The following is a 10,264-nucleotide window of genomic DNA, read 5'->3' as shown; positions in this document are numbered from 1 at the left end:
CAGCTACTGTACAGCTCCCCAGCCCCAGCTACAGCTCCAGCTACAGCTCCCCAGCCCCAGCTACAGCTCCCCAGCCCCAGCTACATGTCCCCAGCCTTAGCCCCAGCCCCCCAGCCTTAGCCCCAGCCCAGGCTGCTTTGGCTCCAACCTCCAACTGTGGGTTTAACATGACCTGTAGGAGAGCCTATTGACACGCTGCCTGGCCTGCTAGAACGCTAGGATACCACCTCCTCCTCTTCCTCCTCCTGACCCCATGGAAGAAAACAACATGAGCCATGCCACTGCAAGAAACTGGATTCAGACATCGTCAGACAAAGGAAAGTGAACAACTGTTTCCAATACATATTTGCAGTAGATTCAATTACCAATAATTTGTATCCCTCTGTCTCTGTCTTTCACAGATGGCAATGCTGTCGTGTAGGAGAGGTAGATTGTATTAGCAACAGGGAGAGATTTGACAGTGTGCGCACTGACTGCTCATGGACTGGATTCTGTGCCAGAAGGCTTGATTTATCCTCCTGGATCCCAAATTCGAAACATAACACTTCAGCCTGCCAGCATTAAAACCGGGAGTGGAAATTAAGGCCATGCTTAAAAAATCATGGAAACCATCACTCAAGTAAACAAGAAATCTGTAAACAAGGAGAGATATAATTCCAGTTTATTATAACAACATTTAGTCACATTATAATCTAGAATACTGTATAATAGGCAGTTCATTTGTAAGGATTTATCAGTTAATCTTTCAAGGATTTATATATACAGCTATCTAACATTTTAAGAAGATTAAACTTTTCATTTCATACAGTTTTAAATGAAACATCCCAATTGAGACCAAATTCATTCACCCATCATTTGATCTCAAAACCAAATGAAATGCCAGTACTGTGTATGATACAATCAAGGGACTTCCCAGCGTAGACTATGTCTGACGAGGCCTCAGTAACAACAGACAGAACTAACCTAAAGAGGCCATCTGTTGACCTGAGCCTAGCTACTCAGCTCATATATAAACAAACCTGTCTTGTGCTCTGACCTGGGTTCAAATAGCATTTACTTTCTTTCAAGTACTTTGAGCGTTTGATTGAGGCTGCCTGATGTGCCAGCCAGGTGGGCGGGGTTCACAGTTTTGGGACTATTCCATTTGTTCCTTTGCACCATCCATTGAAGCTCAATTTAAATCATGCACAAGCTAAAAGAGAGAGACAGTGGAAACTTAGGTAGCAACAGATGGACAGAGACCTACAGTACAATATAGATACCCAGGTAGAAACAGACAGACAGAGACCTACAGTACAATATAGATACCCAGGTAGCAACATTTTGCTTTAATTGTGTGTAAGTAACAGTGATAACACCAAGTAAAACTTAAATGATAACTTAAAAACACAAAATATAATTATTCATTAACAAACTTATAGATACCCAGGTAGAAACAGACAGACAGAGACCTACAGTACAGTATAGATACCCAGGTAGCAACAGACAGACAGAGACCTACAGTACAGTATAGATACCCAGGGAACAGTAGACCTCTAATCCTAACAGATGGGTCACGATGAGCCCCATACATCTAGCTAATAGCTTCCCTCTGACGTCAACCTAACCTGCAGTACCTCAGTCTGCTGCCTTTTCCCACTCCCCAGCACGTCACCTGGAAGGTTTCCATCCATCTCCGAAACGGAACCTGGGGAACCATCAACCATCTGATCCTGGGGCCCCCTATATCCCAGGTTTGGCAATGCTTGGATAGGTCAGGTCAGGTCAGGTTGGGGGGAGGTGGGCATGTTGTAGAGGCACCTGGGTAGTGACGGAGGCACCGGAGCGTGGCATATTGTCAGCCTGGGTGGCGTGGTCAGGGGACGGGGCGACGCAGGGTCAGGTGTGTGCCATGCCATGCCAGCCTAAACCATGGCCCTCAGATGAAGGACCTCTTGGACAGAAAATGGAACCCCTCAGGAGTGTCTGTTCATTTTGTTTTGATGTTGCTTTACCTTGAGCAAAACTCAAATATGATGAACGCATCTTGAATGCTCAGGGAGACATGATCTCTAAAGGGATTATCATGATCACTTTTAGAGTTACAAAATAAACACATTTTCCACTCAAGTTTGGAGAAATATAGTTTAAATCTATATCCTAGCCAATCATACCCTATGACAGCAATGGGGATCACAAATCACCATTTTGTCCAGAACTGGGAGAATATCTCTGATATTCACCTCTCATCCTCAACAGACCAGGTTTCGGCCCAAAGGCACCCTATTCCCTATACAGGGCATTCAGAAAGTTTTCAGAACCCTTGACTTTTTCCACATGTGAAATAGTTTTTCCCCCCTCTTTAATCTACACACAATACCCCATAATGACGAAGCAAAAAGATGGTTTTAGAAATGTTTGCTAATGTATATTTAAAAAAACTGAAATATTACATTTACATAAGTATTTAGACCCTTTACTCAGTGCTTTGTTGAATCACCTTTGGCAGCAATTACAGCCTTAAGTCTTCTTGGGTATGACACTACAAGCCCGGCACACCTGTATTTGGGGAGTTTCTCCGATTCTTCATGGTAGATCCTCTCAATCTCTGTCAGGTTGGGTGGGGAGCTTCACTGCACAGCTATTTTTCGGTCTCTCCAGAGACATTCGATCGGGTTCAAGTCCGGGCTCTGGATGGGCCACTCAAGGACATTCAGAGACTTGTTCCGAAGCCACTCCTACGTTGTCTTGGCTGTGTTCTTAGTGTCGTTGTCCTGTTGAAAGGTGAACCTTCGCGCCAGTCTGAGGTCCTGAGCGTTTTGGAGAAGGTTTTCATCAAGGATCTCTCTGTACTTTGCTCCGTTCATCTCCCCTCAGTCATGACTGGTCTCCCAGTCCCTGCCACTGAAAAATATCCCCACAGCACACTTCAAATCAAATCAAATCAAATGTTATTTGTCACATACACATGGATAGCAGATGTTAATGTGAGTGTAGCGAAATGCTTGTGCTTCTAATGCTTCACCGTAGGGATGGTGTCAGGTTTCCTCCAGACGTGACGCCTGGCATCAGGCCAAAGACTTCAATCAAGTTGTAGAAACATCTCAAGGATGATCAATGGAAACAGGATGCATCTGATCTCAATTTTGAGTCTTCTAGCAAAGGGTCTGAATACTTATGTAAATTAGTAGTATTTCTGTTTTTTATTTTGAATATATTTGCAAAAATGTCTAAAAACCTGTTTTCACTTTGTCATTATGGGGTATAGTGTGTGTAGATTGAGGAGGGGTTTTTTAAAAATCCATTTGAGAATAAGGCTGTAACCTAACAAAATGGAAAAAGGGAATGGGTCTGAATACTTTACAAATGCGCGGTATAGTGCACTACTTTTGACCAGAGTCCTATGGGCCCTGGTCCTATGGGTCTTATGGGCCCTGGTCCTATGGGTCTTATGGGCCCTGGTTCTATGGGTCCTGGTCCTATGGGCCCTGGTCCTATGTGCCCTGGCCCTGGTCCTATGGGCCCTGGTTCTATGGGTCCTGGTCCTATGGGTTCTATGTGCCCTGGTCCTATGGGTCTTATGGGCCCTGGTTCTATGGGTCCTGGTCCTATGGGCCCTGGTCCTATGGGTCCCCTGGTTCTATGGGTCCTGGTCCTATGGGCCCTGGTCCTATGGGCCCTGGTCCTATGGGCCCTGGTTCTATGGGCCCTGGTCCTATGGGTCTTATGGGCCCTGGTCCTATGGGTCTTATGGGCCCTGGTTCTATGGGTCCTGGTCCTATGGGCCCTGGTCCTATGTGCCCTGGCCCTGGTCCTATGGGCCCTGGTTCTATGGGTCCTGGTCCTATGGGTTCTATGTGCCCTGGTCCTATGGGTCTTATGGGCCCTGGTTCTATGGGTCCTGGTCCTATGGGCCCTGGTCCTATGTGCCCTGTCCCTGGTCCTATGGGCCCTGGTTCTATGGGTCCTGGTCCTATGGGTCCTATGGGCCCTGGTCCTATGGGTCCTATGGACCCTGATACTATGGACCCTGATACATGGGTCCTGGTTCTATGGGTCCTAGTCCTATGTGCCCTGGTCCTATGGGTCTTATGGGCCCTGGTTCTATGGGTCCTGGTCCTATGGGTCCTGGTCCTATGGATCCTGGTCCTATGGGTCCTATGGACCCTGATACTATGGACCCTGATACATGGGTCCTGGTTCTATGGGTCCTAGTCCTATGTGCCCTGGTCCTATGGGTCTTATGGGCCCTGGTTCTATGGGTCCTGGTCCTATGGGTCCTGGTCCTATGGATCCTGGTCCTATGGGTCCTATGGACCCTGATACTATGGACCCTGATACATGGGTCCTGGTCCTATGTGCCCTGGCCCTATGGGCCCTGTTTCTATGGGCCCTGGTCCTATGTTCCCTGGCCCTGGTCCTATGGGCCCTGGTTCTATGGGCCCTGGTCCTATGGGTCCTGGTCCTATGGGCCCTGGTCAACAGTAGTGCACTATATACAGTTGAAGTCAGAAGTTTACATACACATAGGTTGGAGTCTCGCTTTTCAACCACTCCACAAATTTCTTGTTAACAAACTATAGTTTTGGCAAGTAAGGACATCTACTTAGGACATCTACTTAGTGCATGACACAAGTAACAACATCTGTTTACAGATAGATTATTTCATTTATAATTCACTGTATCACAATTCCAGTGGGTCAGAAGTTTACATACACTAAGTTGACTGTGTCCTTAAACAGCTTGGAAAATTCCAGAAAATTATGTCCTGGCTTTAGAAGCTTCGGATAGGCTAATTGACATGATTTGAGTCAATTGGAGGTGTACCTGTAGATGTATTTCAAGGCCTACTTTCAAACTCAGTGGGAAAAAGGGAAAATCAAAAGAAATCAGCCAAGACCTCAGAAAACAATAGTAGACCTCCACAAGTCTGGCTCATCCTTGGGAGTAATTTCCAAACGCCTGAAGGTACCACGTTCATCTGTACAAACAATAGTATGCAAGTATAAACACCATGGGACCACGCAGCCGTCATACCACTCAGCAAGAGGACATGTTCTGTCTCCTAGAGATGAACGTACTTTGGTGCAAAAAGTTCAAATCAATCCCAGAACAACAGTAAAGGACCGTGTGAAGATGCTGGACGAAACAGGTGCAAAAATATCCATATCCACAGTAAAACAAGTCCTATATCGACATAACCTGAAAGGCCGCTCAGCAAGGAAGAAGCCACTGCTCCAAAACCTCCATAAAAAAGCCAGACTACGGTTTGCAACTGCACATGGGGACAACGATTGTACTTTTTGGAGAAATGACCTCTGGTCTGATGAAACAAATATAGAACTGTTTGGCCATAATGAACATCATTATATTTGGAGGAAAAAGGAGGAGGCTTGCAAGCCAAAGAACACCATCCCAGCCGTGAAGCATGGGGGTGGCAGCATCAAGTTGTGGGGGTGCTTTGCTGCAAGAGGGACTGCTGCACTTCACAAAATAGATAGCTTCATGAGGAAGGAAAATGATGTGGATATATTGAAGCAAGACATCAGTCTTGAAGTTAAAGCTTGGTCGCAAATGGGTCTTCCAAATGGACAATGACCCCAAGCACACTTCCAAAGTGGTGGCAAAATGGCTTAAGACAACAAAGTCAAGGTATTGGAGTGGCCATCACAAAGCCCTGAACTCAATCCTATAGAATATTTGTGGGCAGAACTGAAAAAGCGTGTGCGAGCAAGGAGGCCTACAAACCTGTGACAAATTGTGAAAAACTGAGTTTAAATGTATTTGGCTAAGGTGTATGTAAACTTCCGACTTCAACTGTAGTAAGTAGGGTGACATTTGAGACAGACTCATATTGTGATTCAGGGAGACAGTGAGGCGGGAAGACAGGGAAGCAGTGAGGCAGTGAGGCAGTGAGGCAGGGAGGCAGTGAGGCAGCGAGGCAGCGAGGCAGGGAGGCAGTGAGGCGGGAAGACAGGGAAGCAGTGAGGCAGTGAGGCAGGGAGGCAGCGAGGCAGCGAGGCAGCCCTTATGGCTGCTACAGCCAGGATAACAATCAGTGCTCCTCTTCCCCTTCACTTTTGTTTGACTCCTCCGTTTGCACGCAAACCTGAAGCTCACGCCTCCCTGTTCCAGATGGGCAGGCCTGATAAGGCACCGACACAGTGGGCCTATCAGATCTGCCCTGCTCTGCTCTGCACTGAGGTAATAATGTGGATGAACCATAGGGCAGATATGAGCTCCACCATCAGATGCCAGTGCGTCATAAATAAGATTCTGTTCTCTGCCTGACTTCTCTGGATAAGTTAAATAAAGAAATAAAACCAGGGTACGTTCCTTGACGATTCAGGAGATCATGCGATACACAGTGAACAAATTGGACAAATAGGAAGAAAGTCTTACTCGACACTGTATCGGCCTATTCACCACCATATGTTGTCCATACCAATACTCTGTCCTCGCCAATACACTGTCCACACCAATACTCTGTCCTCGCCAATACACTGTCCACACCAATACACTGTCCACGCCAATACACTGTCCACGCCAATACACTGTCCACGCCAATACACTGTCCACGCCAATACACTGTCCACGCCAATACACTGTCCACGCCAATACACTGTCCACGCCAATACACTGTCCACACCAATACACTGTCCACACACTGTCCACGCCAATACACTGTCCACACCAATACACTGTCCACACCAATACACTGTCCACGCCAATACACTGTCCACGCCAATACACTGTCCACGCCAATACACTGTCCATACCAATACACTGTCCACGCCAATACACTGTCCACGCCAATACACTGTCCACGCCAATACACTGTCCACACCAATACACTGTCCATACCAATACACTGTCCATACCAATACACTGTCCACGCCAATACACTGTCCACGCCAATACACTGTCCACGCCAATACACTGTCCATACCAATACACTGTCCATACCAATACACTGTCCATACCAATACACTGTCCACGCCAATACACTGTCCATACCAATACACTGTCCATCGCCAATACACTGTCCATACCAATACACTGTCCACACCAATACACTGTCCATACCAATACACTGTCCATACCAATACACTGTCCACGCCAATACACTGTCCATACCAATACACTGTCTATACCAATACCCTGTCTTTACCAATACACTGTCCATACCAATACACTGTCTATACCAATACACCCTCCACACCAATACACTGTCTATACCAATAACTTTCCACACCAATACACTGTCCACACCAATACACTGTCTATACCAATACACTGTCCATACCAATACACTGTCCACACCAATACACTGTCTATACCAATACACTGTCCATACCAATACACTGTCCACACCAATACACTGTCTATACCAATACACTGTCCATACCAATACACTGTCCACACCAATACACTGTCTATACCAATACACTGTCTATACCAATACACTGTCCATACCAATACACTGTCCATACCAATACACTGTCTATACCAATACACTGTCCATACCAATACACTGTCTATACGAATACACTGTCCATACCAATACACTGTCTATACCAATAACTGTCCACACCAATACACTGTCCACACCAATACACTGTCTATACCAATACACTGTCCATACCAATACACTGTCCACACCAATACACTGTCTATACCAATACACTGTCCATACCAATACACTGTCCACACCAATACACTGTCCATACCAATACACTGTCCATACCAATACACTGTCTATACCAATACACTGTCCATACCAATACACTGTCCACACCAATACACTGTCCATACCAATACACTGTCCATACCAATACATGTCAATACTCTGTCAGGACCAACAACATTAATGGGGAAAGTCTATGGAAGATTTAAGGTGCATCCCACATGACACCAGATTCCAATACTAGTGGATTACTTTTGACTAAAGTAGGTATAGGGTGCCATTTTGACTCAGATTTCTATGGACGGTGAGCCAAGCTGGTCAGGGCTGTCATTTGCTGATAGCAGTGGTGAGAAAGGTCATGTTCCTGATAGACATCTAACCTGAGGCAGTAGCTGATTGAGGTTGGCATGTTGCTCTAATTGGTCCACTGAAGGACAGACACTATGCTCTTATGGACATTGTATCAACAATGAGAGCATCCCAAATGGTACCCCATTCCATTTATAGTGCACTACTGTTGACCAGAGTAGTGCACTATAGAGGGACTAGGGTGGCTTTGGAAACGTAACCGACGTTTGACCAGCATGACTCATATCTGCATCTCTGCATGTCTGGCAGACATACAGTGTCCATACCAATCACCACTCAAGTCCACACCAAGACACTGTCTTCCTACCAATACACTGTCCATACCAATACACGTCACAACTCCATTGTGTCCTCCTCCCAGAGCCAAGAACATGATCCTGGGGAAACCCTGTCGTCTCAACTAACATCAAGGCGGTGGCCCGTTCACTGTAGGTTCATGCCAATACATCCGTGGAAGTACTTTGCCTCACACAGGAAGCGGCGCAGGTCCTAAAGTAGGCACTTGTCATCTCCCGTCTGGATTACTGCAACTCAGATTTGGTTGGGCTCCCTGCCTGTGCCATTAAACCCCTGAACTCATCCAGAACGCCGCAGCCCGTGGTGTTCAACCTTCCCAAGTTCTCTCACGTCAGCTCCTCCGCTCTCTCCACTGGCTTCCAGTTGAAGCTGCTACAAGACCATGGTGCTGACGGAGCTGTGAGAACGGCACCTCAGTACCTCCAGGCTCTGATAGGCATCTAACCTGGAACAAGGGCAGCTGATTGAGGGTGGCCTGTTGCTCCCTACCACTGAGGAAGTAGCAGTTCCACTCAGAAGGACAGACACTATGCTCTTATGGACATTGTATCAACAATGAGAGCATCCCAAATGGTACCCCATTTTAAGGAATTACCTAGGATAGGATACTAATCCTTCTCACCAGAAGATTTAGTGCACTATTGTAAAGGGACTGTTCTACTGTGGCATTGGAATGCACGTAATTTGTACGTTTGACCAGCATGACTCATATCTGCTTGTGATTGGTAGAGCTAGAGTGAGATGTGTGCCATTCTGTCAGTGTTAAGCTCTTTAATCTGATTGTAATGACACTTAGTGGCGCTGTCCGCTGAATGACAATCCTGAGAGCGAGTACATCCGGAGAGGCTAAAATAAATCAATAACATTTACATTACATTTACGTGGATCAATGCAACAGACGTTTTCATTTGAATTGTATTATCTTATCCTTTAAAGGTTGCTATGGAGATAAAACAATGTTTCCTGGTACATAAACACCACTTTCAGTAAAGGGGATCTAACATCTACTGTGGGTAGACTTTAAAGCATCATTGCTATTCTGGGGAGTAGTTTTTCAAGATGGTATGTCTGGTGTAGCCTGGCTATAATCATTGAAACGCTGGTCACATTTCACAGCCCATAAACTGTACATGTATTCACTGCCTGTTTACATGTTCTGCCTGCTGCTCCCTGACCTTCTACCGTCAACACACACACACACACACACACACACACACACACACACACACACACACACACACACACACACACACACACACACACACACACACACACACACACACACACACACACACACACACACACACACACACACACACACACACACACGGCACGTCTGACACATCTGAATTCTCTCTCATACGTGATAAGGAACTCAACGTTGATTTACTCCAGGAATGGTTAAGGAATTTGAATCAGGGTTGTTGTTGTGTGAGACTAGTACTGTGAGTAGGCTATCTTGGCTATAGGGACTTAGTTCCCAGCAGTCACAGGTGCAGTGGGTCCAGTGTGGCTGCCGCCGGCGACCCCGGTCTGCCGCCCCACTCTGGGGAGAGAGCACAGGTGGCTGGGAGCTGTGCCGAAGCGTAGGGCAGCGCTGTTACATGTGGCAACGGGCCAACCGCTCACAGAGCATATGCCAGGCCAGGGCCTAGGAGGAGAGACACACAGCACCGGCACTCTGTGCCAGGCACAAACAAACTAGTGATGGAGAGAGAGAGAGAGAGGTTTTTCATATGTAAAAATAGCCACACAAGCACAGGTCCTTTGGAAGGGAGCATATGCTGCTAGTTGTTTTAGTATTTGTTGTTGATTTTGCTTGGCAGGATATCCCATGTACAGTAAGTGTGTGTGTGACCAAATTGAATGACCAAATAATTGGATATATTTGAATCTCAATCTGATTAAGATCGTGTTATGCGTTTGAATAAG

The sequence above is a fragment of the Oncorhynchus keta genome, unplaced genomic scaffold, assembly GCF_023373465.1.
Source record: "Oncorhynchus keta strain PuntledgeMale-10-30-2019 unplaced genomic scaffold, Oket_V2 Un_contig_8045_pilon_pilon, whole genome shotgun sequence".
In the NCBI taxonomy this organism is placed as follows: domain Eukaryota; kingdom Metazoa; phylum Chordata; class Actinopteri; order Salmoniformes; family Salmonidae; genus Oncorhynchus; species Oncorhynchus keta.
The sequence above is the reverse complement of the archived record's forward strand: the minus strand, read 5'-3'. Positions refer to the sequence as shown.